The sequence below is a fragment of the Erpetoichthys calabaricus genome, chromosome 1 (genome assembly GCF_900747795.2).
Source record: "Erpetoichthys calabaricus chromosome 1, fErpCal1.3, whole genome shotgun sequence".
Taxonomy (NCBI): Eukaryota; Metazoa; Chordata; class Cladistia; order Polypteriformes; family Polypteridae; genus Erpetoichthys; species Erpetoichthys calabaricus.
The window spans coordinates 98,673,913-98,686,685 of record NC_041394.2 but is presented as its reverse complement, the minus strand read 5'-3'; positions in this window follow the sequence as shown (position 1 = coordinate 98,686,685).

The window sequence follows — 12,773 nt, the reverse complement described above, 5'->3', positions numbered from 1 at the left end:
ACCTGGACAGAAGGTCCAAGAGGAATGATAGATAAACTGGCCAGCTGGGCAGAAAGATAACTCTGTGCCCAGTCGGTATAAAACAATGGAGCTCCACAAGCCAGACCCAATCTTAAGAGCCATTTACTTTGAGTAGCCAAGGAGGCTATTTACGTTCATTGCCTTTTGTACCCTCGTATGCTTGTTTTGTTATAATTTAAAGGGGAGACCAGGGTAGCAACCCAGTAGTTCTTTGGACTCTGCCCCGTGTTCCTACTACCTGCCTACAATATACTACTATCTACTATGGCGGACGACCGGGATGCCCCTTTGTCACTGGATCCGGGGGAGCAGCCATGGAAGCCACACTACGTCCCTCGGAACCTTTGTTGGTAGCCCCCCTGGGTTGCGTCGGGGCCACTTTCATGGAACACCGAAGCTCATCTTGGTTGGGCTCCATGGCCTCCGCCAGGGGGAGCTGCATAGAGCTGCACGGGTCAACGAGCACCTGCAGCACTTCCGGGTGGGCTATAAGAGGAGCCTGTAGCCACTACTCAAGGCGCCAGAGTTGGGAGGATGAGGATAAAGCTGCCCTGGGAGGAGTGGAGAAAAAAGAGTGTGTTTTGGGGTGATTTTTCTTGGTATTGTGGGACTGTGTTGTGCCTGTGGGGTTCACGGGGAAGACATGCCCCACAGATGAAGAAAAAATAAATCTTTTTGTTTGTTTTACCCGTGCCTCTGTTGTCAGTCTGTGTCGGGTCAGTGCCAACCAAGCACCAGTCTCTTACTACTATATATTTATATGTACTCATATATCATATCTGCCTCTCTATCCATTAAGTATCTATGTTTCTGCCTATCCATCTGTATCCAAATAAAGAGACAATAGACCAGTAGATAAAGGCAGAAACTCAGTTCTCTAAGCAAAAAGAAAAGTAGTATAAATAACGCTAGTCTATTAAATGAGAAATAACCTTATAAAAATATAACATTGTAGTTTGATACAAAATACCGAAAACATAATCACCTATTCATATTTACCATGATATTAAATTACTGTGTTGTTTATATAAAAAATAATAGCAGTGACATGGAAAATATTTGTGCGCTTCCTGATTTCCTCTATTTTGTCTATTATTTCCTTCAATAACTCAAATGATCATTTAAAAATGGTGTCTTGTGTTTACTCAGATTGACTTTTGTATTTTACTAAATTTGCTTGCAGATCAGAAATGAATAAGTGTTATGAATAAGAATAAGTGTTATGAATAAGCAGAAATAGAAGAAATTAGGAATCTGCAAATACTTTTTACAGCACTGTGTAATGTTATTATCATTCCATTTATTTATTTTTTTATTAAACTCAATATGGTGCAACACTAGTATTGTTGTCCGCATATTGATTTGGCAAAATTTTACACCGGATGCCCTTCCTGAAGTAACCCTCCCCATTTATCTGGGCTTGTGGCTGGCACAAAGAAACACACTTTCTTATTGGCAATGGTGATGGACAGGTTGGCAGACGAGATTAGACAGGAGTCCCTGTGGACTATGATGTTTGCTGATGACATTGTGATCTGTAGCGAGAGTAGGGAGCAGGTTGAGGAGACCCTGGAGAGGTGGAGATATGCTCTAGAGAGGAGAGGAATGAAGGTCAGTAGGAACAAGACAGAATACATGTGTGTAAATGAGAGGGAGGTCAGTGGAATGGTGAGGATGCAGGGAAGAGAGTTGGCGAAGGTGGATGAGTTTAAATACTTGCGATCAACAGTACAGAGTAATGGGGATTGTGGAAGAGAGGTGAAAAAGAGAGGATGGAATGGGGGAAGAATAGTGCCAGGAGTGATTTGTGACAGACGGGTATCAACAATAGTGAAAGGGAAGGTCTACAGGATGGTAGTGAGACCAGCTATGTTATATGGGTTGGAGACGGTGGCACTGACCAGAAAGCAGGAGACAGAGCTGGAGGTAGCAGAGTTAAAGATGCTAAGATTTGCACTGGGTGTGATGAGGATGGACAGGATTAGAAATGAGTACATTAGAGGGTCAGCTCAAGTTGCACGGTTGGGAGACAAAGTCAGAGAGGCGAGATTGCATTGGTTTGGACATGTGCAGAGGAGAGATGCTAGGTATATTGGGAGAAGGATGCTAAGGATAGAGCTGCCAGGCAAGAGAAAAAGAGGAAGGCCTAAGAGAAGGTTTATGGATGTGGTGGGAGAGGACATGCAGGTGATGGGTGTAACAGAGCAAGATGCAGAAGACAAGAAGATATGGAAGAAGATGATATACTGTGGCAACCTCTAACAGGAACAGCCGAATGAAGAAGAAGATGGTGCAACACTAGATGCTCTTCCGAAAGTAGCAATGGAAACAGATGCTGATTTTTTTACATGTTTCAAGGGATTTGCCCATATTTTATGAAGCCAAATAAGGGAATATGAATGTGCAACCTACTTGGTGACACAAAATACATCATAAGATACTCTCCCACCCTCCAAGTGATGAACTCATTTACGCCAGTGTAGCAACCTGACATGATGCTGTAGAAATTGCAATATTTCTATTTCATTTTCTTTTGTTTGCAGTCTGTGGGTTGTGAAGATGAGTAGATTACATGGAATAAATTCAAAGAAAAAGCCACGACACCTGTGCTCACCGGTGGTGTGTTTTTCTAGCCTGACTGACTTTACTAAATAGCTTCATTAACAGTAAGTCCAGAAAACTGACTTTGTTTGCTCCACATTAAACCATGCAAATATATTTGCCCTCAATTTTTACAAATTCAGAGGAGTCGCTTTGCTAAATTGTCACATCATAAAGAAAAACAACTAGCAAATAATCCCCTTGCCTACGGTGTCATCTTTTATTAGTTTGTTTTGCATACGTATAATTGCATGCCTGACTAGGAGTTCACTTCGGCTTCCTATTTCAGTTGATTTTTTCTGTTCAGAACTGTAGTAGTAGTATTGTCATGTGAAAGGCATGCGGGCAGTCTATAGCAATGACTGATGCTACCTAGTGTCAATCCTAGCAATGACAGCAGATAGCGATATAACATTAAGTAAATCGGTAATGTAAGCTACCAATAAAATAACCAACAGTTGAAGTTAATCTGAGCTAACTGCTTTTTGTACATCGAAGTAGCTTGCATGGTGCTTTTCCATGATTCAGCCAATAGTTAACTAGTAAGCAAAAGATCTGCATGTGTGTTGGTGAAATTTACAATATGTCATCAATGCAGTAATAAAGCATTTAAAATGTCGACTACCGTTAACAGCCTTTAACAACGTGTAAAGGTCCTGAGGACTATAGGCAGGGCCAGACTGGCCATTAGGGCATTTGGGCAATGCCCAGTGGGCCTTGGACTCTGGTCTGGACATGGGCCGGCTGTTTCATGAAATAAATTTTATGAACTGGTTACTGTTTGACATTAAAATTAAACTAAACCTTATCTGTCCGGTACTGCGATTTATATAGTCCTACATAATATACCATATTACAACCTCATGTTGTTTTAGTTGTCAGTACACAATGTTGCAGCGAAAAATTTGTTCAAAACTGCCTTTTGCCGATTTCTGTTTTGATACCGCTACGTTTCAGTTAGGATATACATTATTACAATTTATTTTATCTCATATCTAGCATTTAAATCCTTTGGTACTAATAATTAGTTTAAATTATGTATTATGCATTTTATTGTTCTTTGGTTGTCGGCATGAGCGATAATTAGTGGTTTTCAGCTGCGATTATTAGTATGATGAAATAAAGTTATAAAGCACAGGATAGACATTTTTCATATTAGGACGGAACATTTATAGTTTATCGTTAAGTTAATGGAACATTTCGATCATGTGAGGTTTTCATTATAACCTCAGTTATAATTTATTCCATTGTAAATGAGCAGGTACTAGCCTACTAGGGTACTGGCACTTGGACATGACATTGACATTTGACATGTACTCTAATTACAAGTAAGCCGTGTTATTACATTTTTATTTTTTATTAAATTTTATTTCTAAGTATGTCGTCAAATTTTAAGTTGTGTCTAAACAACAGTGTACAGATTAAGTTTGGCAACAGTTTAGATAGAGTTCATATCATAGGCTCATAGCAAGTAGCGAGCTGCGTACTCATCACAAATTTTTTAAAAATTACAATGAATAATGGGCCGTCACTTTACTCGTTGAAGGATGCCTGGGTTTTGAGACCCAGTTCACTCCTGTTATATAGAGCTGTAAAAAATAATCCTCAGCCAATTATCATCTAGGCATTGTAAAATCAGATAATATTTGTTAAACAATCAATATCAAAACTATTACACATAATGATTTTGTTACCCCATTGGTACTCCAGTAAACCGCTAGCTTGATGTAACTTTAGCTAGTTTACTGGAAGTTAGGCAAATGTAGATTTCTAAACACACCTACAAATGTATCACACGCTGCTTCTTCATGCTTTCGTTTTTTTCTTTTCTGTGTTCTGACTGATGTTGACTTGAATCAATTTTTCTGGTCATTAATTGAAAATTATCACAACTGGTGACTGTCAACGATGTTAATTTGTGACATTAATTCATTAAACAGTTATGACACAATTAGGCGGGACCCTTCCCCCCAATGTACAGTAGTTGTGGATGAAGGTCTTATGGAACCCTAGGCAGTGTCCAGAGTGCGTGCCCCTTGAATTTCATAAATGGCATGCCTCAATGCACATATCGCAGAGCTGAAGTTCTGGTTATTGTTTGGACTCTATGGTGTGCTTCTCTTGACTTTCATTAACGGAGCCCCTCGGTGTCCAGAGCATGTGGTCCGTACCTTTCATAAACAGTCCCCTAGCCAGACACCTATGCCACCTAATGGATTAACCAGCTCTGGCCTGTCAGTCCTTGGATCACTCCCAGATGGAGCTGCATTGTGTCTTTGTGGACCTGGAGAAAGCATATGGCAGGGTGCCTCAAGAGGAGCTGTGGTATTGTATGAGGAAGTCGGAAGTGGCAGAGAAGTATGTAAGAGTTGTACAGGAGATGTACGAGGGAAGTGTGACAGACGGGTATCAGTAAGAGTGAAAGGGAAGGTCTACAGGATGGTAGTGAGACCAGCTATGTTATATGGGTTGAAGATAGTGGCACTGACCAGAAAGCAGGAGACAGAGCCGGAGGTGGCAGAATTAAAGATGTTAAGATTTGCACTGGGTGTGACGAGGATGGACAGGATTAGAAATGAGTACATTAGAGGGTCAACTCAAGTTGGATGGTTGGGAGACAAAGTCAGAGAGGTGAGATTGCATTGGTTTGGACATGTGCAGAGGAGAGATGCTGGGCATTTTGGGAGAAGGATGCTAAGGGTAGAGCTGCCAGGGAAGGGAAAAAGAGGAAGGACTAAGAGAGGGTTTATGGATTTGGTGTGAGAGGACATGCAGGTGGTGGGTGTAACAGTGCAAGATGCAGAAGACATGAAAATATGGAAAAAGATTATCTGCTGTGGCAACCCCTAACAGGAGCAGCCGAAAGAAGAAGAAGAATTTGTTAGTTTATGGATATAAATTATAATAAGTACAGTACATAATAATTGAGTTTACAATAAGTGATACAATATTTCATATGAAATTCAAAAATGTTATGGATATTTTAATCTATTTGCATTCCAATTAATACATAGATAATTGTGACTAATTTTTTTTAGCCACATAAAGATTTGGCAGGAACAGCGAGTTTGGCACTTCTCCATCACATTCTAAAAGTGTTTCTTAAACCATAGGTTGCGACCCAGATTGTTTTGTGATGGGTTGCCAAATGATTGTGTAGTAAAATTAGTGGAGTTCATCCAAGTGCAAATTTTGTGGTAAATGATGTACTGCCCGTTAGTTGACATGCTATTCATTGCAGTAGTGTATGATACAAAGCTTTTGCCTCATCACTGCAAGCTTTAAATTCTATTGCACTTAACTATAATAAATATTCCCCCTGACACCACCCCTCTCACAACCTGTGAATCAATCATACTGAGGTGACTGACAAACAAAAATGTCTATAAGAAAGGGGGAGAGAGGAAGGAATGACACGGAGAAGCTTGTGAGGTGAGGGACCACAGTGCTAGCCTAAAGTATCAAACTATAGTAATGGGTGTAGTATAAGAATGTAACGATTTTTGCAGTGTTGTGCAGAATGGGTCAGTAGGGTGGGGTCTTACAGTATATAGTGCCATGGTAGTGTTGTAAGCTAAATTCAGTCTCACTGGCCATGGACAACTGGTAGGTGCCTCATTAGATGTTCACAGATTATGTATTAAGTTTAACCTGCCACAGTGAGGGTGAATTCCTTTTAATAACACTATTTTAAGGTAGGTCAATACACTTTATTTTACTGGTAGTGTGAAAGGTGTGTTTGTTGGACCACTGAGAACTGTAAGAATACCTGAAAATTTGAAAAGGTTAAAACTGGCTTTAAAGTGATATTGTTGCTTAAGTGAAGATAAAAAATAGTATCAATTAATTACGTATTTCTGACTACTTCATTCATATTATCTTGTCGAAAATCATCAAATCCTCACACCACAATTTATAATGAACATTTTATTTGTCTCAGATTTACATTAAGCATTTGTCACTGTTGATGATATACCTCAGAAATCCCTGCTTTGAATGATACTGTTTTATTAACAATATGTGTGCTTTCAGCTCTTCTCTTTTAGTAATATTCATGTGTGAATGGAAACAAAAATTTGCAATGCTTTTTATTATATGGTGTCACACACATGCACTTAGGAGACAACTTCAGGGTTTATCTAATGGTAATTCCACCCCAAGTCAAGGGTTGGCCCTGTTAACTAATGCCTCTGCTCTCCTCTTCTTTCTCCCGCAGACCTGACGACTGGCTACAGAAAGACGAGTGACATCACTTCCAGGTTCCAGTCCCCTAAACCCATCTCTTCTGCCTTGATCACTTCTTAACCAGCATCACCTCCATCTTGCTTTAGTCACATTTTTGATGCGTAACTGGAAAGACTTTGTGTTTTGCTGTTTATTCATGCTATTAGTTTGACCACCAGTTATCTGGGAATAACTAGCTGATGCCCCAACCCTTTTTGTTCTCTTTGTCTGTTTTCTTGCTTTACAATGGATATTTTATTTGTCTGTGTATGGGTCTGCCATCATTATGGTAATAATCCTCCTCTTGGGTGTTAGTGTAAGAGACACTGGTGGCAAGAAGTCTTTGAATGGTAACCAGGAATTACTTACTCTAAGTGTTGTTGGACCTGACTTTGCATCAGTACTTTTAGAGTTTGGAGCTGGGAGGTAGCCGGTGATGGGGGCTCTATTGGCTGTGGGAAGGAAGGTAGACTAGAGGTGTGGAGGAGGAAAGGTAAAATTGTAAGATGAACAGAGCAAGGAGTAGTGAGAAAGTGGACCAGACAACTTATGGGTAGTCAGCTGTCATGTGCATATGAAGACCAGAAGGCTTAGTCTAAATTATTTTCCCTGCAATTATGCATTTTGCTTTTCTTGTTCTTATATTGTCAGGTTAATAAAACCCCTTTAATTTTTTATGCATTACTTACTCATTAAACTGGACATTATGGTCATTTTTTGGGTTTGAGGACTGCACATTAGCACTTCCCAAATTCTGCAATGGGGTCGCTATGAAAAGAATATAAAAACTTTAGGAGTATGCTCATTTTGACAATATGAATCTTCTCAGCTAAAGTAATCCGATAAGACAGTCGTCTATTAAAAATCTAGCTTAACATTTTCCAACAGGTTACAGAAATTAGATTTAAGTAGATCTTTAGAAGCTGTTTTTTTGTAATTGTTATTCCAAGGCATACAAACTGTTGTGAGACAGTAAGACAAAAGACTGGAAAAATATGCTCTTAAACTTTAAATTAGTAAATTCTATGAAATTCCTCCAATATATTAGATTGGGCAAACCATCATCTCATGCGTATAAAGCTCTTTTTGCCATGGCATCCTACATCATCTCCAGAACATTTGTTGAAGTTGGACTTACGTCAAATGTAGTCTGGTCAGCAGGCCTGTCCAGGTTTACAGATTCAGTTTCTCTCAGACTGCGAGACAGAATGTCTTCTTCCTTGTGCACTACCAACTTAAGGCCGAATTGTTTCATATCTGAAAATTTTAGACTGCAGTTTCATTTGGATCCTATTCATTCAGCTGCTGTGGTGCCATTCCTATTAACACAATAAAAGACTGCTCAACCCCTGGAGTTAACTATTAGTGGGCCCTCAGTTTCACTGACTCAGAATAAGCACTTACATTGTCAAAAAACAATTTGTAAAATACTACTGCCCCCCTTGACTACTATCCATATCTAACAGCACAGACCTTTTAATAAGAAATGAAAGAAAAAAAATGTTACGTTGCAACAAGCCATGTAGTACTCCTTGCATATGTGCCCTTTTCACGTCAACATTATAAGATATATTGCAGGCAGTTAATATAATTCTGTGGCACATCAAACAATGCTGCAAGTCAGCCAGTACTTCCTGACACAGACCAATGCAATGTGATGGATTTCAGTTTGTTGATTACCGCTGCAATGCCTCCTTCCTCGAGGCGACAACATATTGCTGTGTTAGCACAATTAAAATAACGCTGCACTAAAAGGCTGCTATTTATATTCATGAAATATTTGTCAGTTGAGGAGGGGGGAAGGAGGGGGAGTGAGACAACTAATCAAGTTCAACATTGCCTCAATCGGTAGTCATAGTTTAAAGAGAAAGGGAAGCATGGGAGTGTGTAAAACACAGTTAATCGTTACCCAAAGGTTGTACCATGGGAGCAAGCAGAAAACATCAAACTTGATATTATTAATAATAAGCCTTAAAAGCCCTGACATTTCCTAAATCCTTTAACTTTAAAGAACTTGTGTATTTCCTTTAAAATTATTTCTTTGTTTTTTAAGGTGCTGAATGGATCACATTAATTAAGGACTGACATTTTACGATGACTCAGTACACGAAGGTAGATTAGCTAATTAGTTCATTTTCATTTGCCCTAAGAATAAATGGTTTAATTAAATTATCAGTGTATTCTTCGAGGGCATCACATTTAAAGCACACAAGGAGAAAGGGATTTGGACAAGCATGAAGAGTCATTATGAGTCCTGGCTACTACTAAGGAAGCTGTTCATGGCCACCAGGCAGACCATAAACAAAGTGACAGGCTAAGTGGAAGCCAAGCCACTGTGTACTGTTCATTCTTCTGAAAGATGGTGTCATCAGCCCGCTTCAAGTGGATGCTGTAATTAGTGCTCTGGCTGACATTTAAAACTTAAAGGAGGAGAACCGCCAGAAGGTTCAGAGAAGAAAAGCAGTCTTATCATATGCACTGTGCTTTTGCTTGGAATTGTTTTATTTGTTTATTACAAATTTTTTGGAACCAACACACGGTGTTTTTATCTCTTTTACTATTATGAAAATTGTAATTTCTTACTCTTCAGGCACCACTTTGCTTTTATGCTTATTGTTGTTTTCATATTGTTTTTGATTATTGTGTACATGTTGTAGAAAGCGGTCCTCACAGATTGCTAGTCACATAATCTTACATAGATGTGCATGGGAGGTTTTCACATTGCTGTATTTAATCTTTGAACATCCTACAACATTTATGACAACTGTCTATTTCTAGTGTTAGAAAGAAGCTAAAGACACTTTGATTTTTCTCCCGTGATTCAGTCTACTTCCTCTTTATCTCTGTACTCCATATTTTGACATTTGCCTGACCCACAACTTTGATTTTGCCTTTTTCACTCAGTGCTTTCATTGCGTGATTTATTTGTCCATTACAACCTGTCGTGCCTGCTCAAAATCTCAAGAAGGTAGTAGGCCTAAAAAAAATAAAAATAAAAGCCAGACTTGTACTGCACCACAGGTCTGCTCCAATGGAATAGGCTTTCTCACTTCTGAATAGCCTGGCCCCAAACTCAAAAGAGGGGCAAATACAATAATATATTTAAATGGAGAGAGGAAAAACTGTAAAATCTTTATCTCCAATAAAGGGATTCTTTTATATTTAGGTACTTACAATTTATAAATAGGATTCAATAAACAAAGATAGACGCAAATAATCAAGGAACAAAGTAAAGGTAGACAAATCTGAAAAAGTAAAAAAAAACAGAAATAGCATCTTAATTCAAAAGCAGGTGTCAATACCAGCTTATCCAAAACCAAGAGAAAAGCATAACCCACAAATGCCAAATAACAGCAGCTGCTTCTTGTGAAATAATGCAGCATTTGATGGCCCTGCCTCCTGAGGCTCCAAATCAGGAAGACAGAGCAGGAAATACATGCATACTGTATATTAACAGCATAAGACAGAAATGCAAAATAATATCAAATAAATAAATCAATAACATCCATCCATCCATTTTCCAACCCGCTGAATCCGAACACAGGGTCACGGGGGTCTGCTGGAGCCAATCCCAGCCAACACAGGGCACAAGGCAGGGAACCAATCCTGGGCAGGGTGCCAACCCACCGCAGGACACACACAAACACACCCACACACCAAGCACACACTAGGGCCAATTTAGAATCGCCAATCCACCTAACCTGCATGTCTTTGTACTGTGGGAGGAAACCGGAGCGCCCGGAGGAAACCCACGCAGACACGGGGAGAACATGCAAACTCCACGCAGGGAGGACCCGGGAAGCGAACCCGGGTCCCCAGGTATCCCAACTGCGAGGCAGCAGCGCTACCCACTGCGCCACCGTGCCGCCCTAAATCAATAACAGAAAATGTCAAATAAACATTAAAACACTAATAAAAGAATAAATAGAAAACAACTGTAAAACCTGTCTGAACCAAGATAAAGGCATTTCTTCTGAAGTATCCCTAGCCAGAATCACGTGGTTTTTGCTCATTTTCTTGCATAGTTCACTACTTTGAAAGGTGAGTTTCACCAGGTAACAGACTTAAGTTTTAGTTTTCCATTTGTCTAGTGAACTGTACAATTTAAGTTGTAATTTAAGCAACTTTCACACATTCAGGGCTCTAGATATGGAGGGAATGAAATGTAATTTTTTCAATTGACTAGGAAAAGGGGTAACCATTATATAAAAACTCAGCAGCAAAATTATATTCTGAATTGCTAGTATACAATTATAAAGGTGTATTGCTGTTCTAAAATTAATATAATAAAACATGAAAAGAAACATGATACAGTTGGCTCCTATACATAATCTAAATGTGTAGAATGTTTATTTTTATTTCCATTTTTAGCATGTAACTTCCAGATTCTTAGGAATGACCACATTAACACTGGATGAAATGTAAACTAATGGTTATATCATGACAGGCTAGTGGACAATCAATGAAAAAATACAGAAGCTAAAACAGGTAATTAGTCAGCTGAAAGCAGAAAAATTACAGACACAAAGTGCACATATGATAATAAAATGTATTAAAAAGAAATGATTCAATACAATGGTTTCTATTAAGATGAATTAGCATCAAGGTGCACTTTGTAGCAAGTCAAATTGTTTCTGCTTTCAACAAGCAACATGAACAAATTACCCAGGGGCAGATAAGACGCTGTATCTGCAGAGTATATCTTTTCTTGTTTTTTGATTGGTTTCATGACCTATCCAGTCAGATAAATAATTGACAATTCTGTATATGTTTTTGGTGTAGTGTTTCTTCACAAAAGATATGCAAGTTTAATCAATTGAGTTGAAACCATTAAGTTATATTGAAGATAAGAAATAATATGTAAGTGATCATTCTGGCCATATATAATATCAGTTCTCAGCACTGGTAGTGTCTGTTTAGTAGATCTGGTGGAAAGCGGGATGTCACTAAACGTCTGTGGCATTAGGAACCCAATGTGTTTTCTATGTCTAGCCTCCCACAATCAAGCACAACTCACTATAAAAGACCACAATACAATTCTTTGTTTAATAATATTGAGGGCTGTGTTATTATAGCCCATACATCCTGCCTTCTTTTCTACATCAATTTTCATAATTTGCATTTTGCAGTCATTGTCCATGGTAGATCACATACAGTGCTATTGATTGTGACATGCAGTGCAGATAAAAAGTCAAACCTTGTCAGGTAGTAGGTCTCCCGGATATTTTTTCACTAGTCAAGACAATCAACTATATTTTAAGAGAAGTGTGATATGGCTCCTGACGCTACTCAAGTCTGGCTCTTTTAACTGTCAATAAGAGACTTAGCTTGCTTCAGGAAGACGTCTAGAATCACTTTATGGGACACAGGCAGGAACATAGCTATAAATAACAATATCTGACACCATCCCACCCACTTTTTTTCTTAGGAAAGCTTTATTACAAGTATCCAATATTTTATTGAAGTGTTACTTTCTTTTATTTAAGAAACAAAAAGCACCAACTGTCACAGCAGTTTGTGTCTGTCTGCTTGAAACAACTCAGCTACCAGTTATGTTGAAATTTGGTACATCTTTTATGGAAATTTGTCAAAAAAATTCAAATTTTAATTTTTTTTAAGAAATATAAAGTACAATTAGTCATAAACCATTGACAAACAACAATTAACAATAATAATAAAAAATGCAGTTTCTACATTAGTTGAATTGGAATCTTGTGTCGATGAAAGCTACTTCAACCACCACATGTTCTTTTTTTTAACCACTTGATATTGTAAAATGTGATTTAAAAACATGTATTTTATGTGCTAATAATTTATGTTATTACATTTTGGGGGGGACTGAGTGGACTCAGAAAGTGTTTAGACCCCATTCTCCACATTTCATTGTGTTATAGATTTAATTTTAAATGGATACATACTGTCAATAA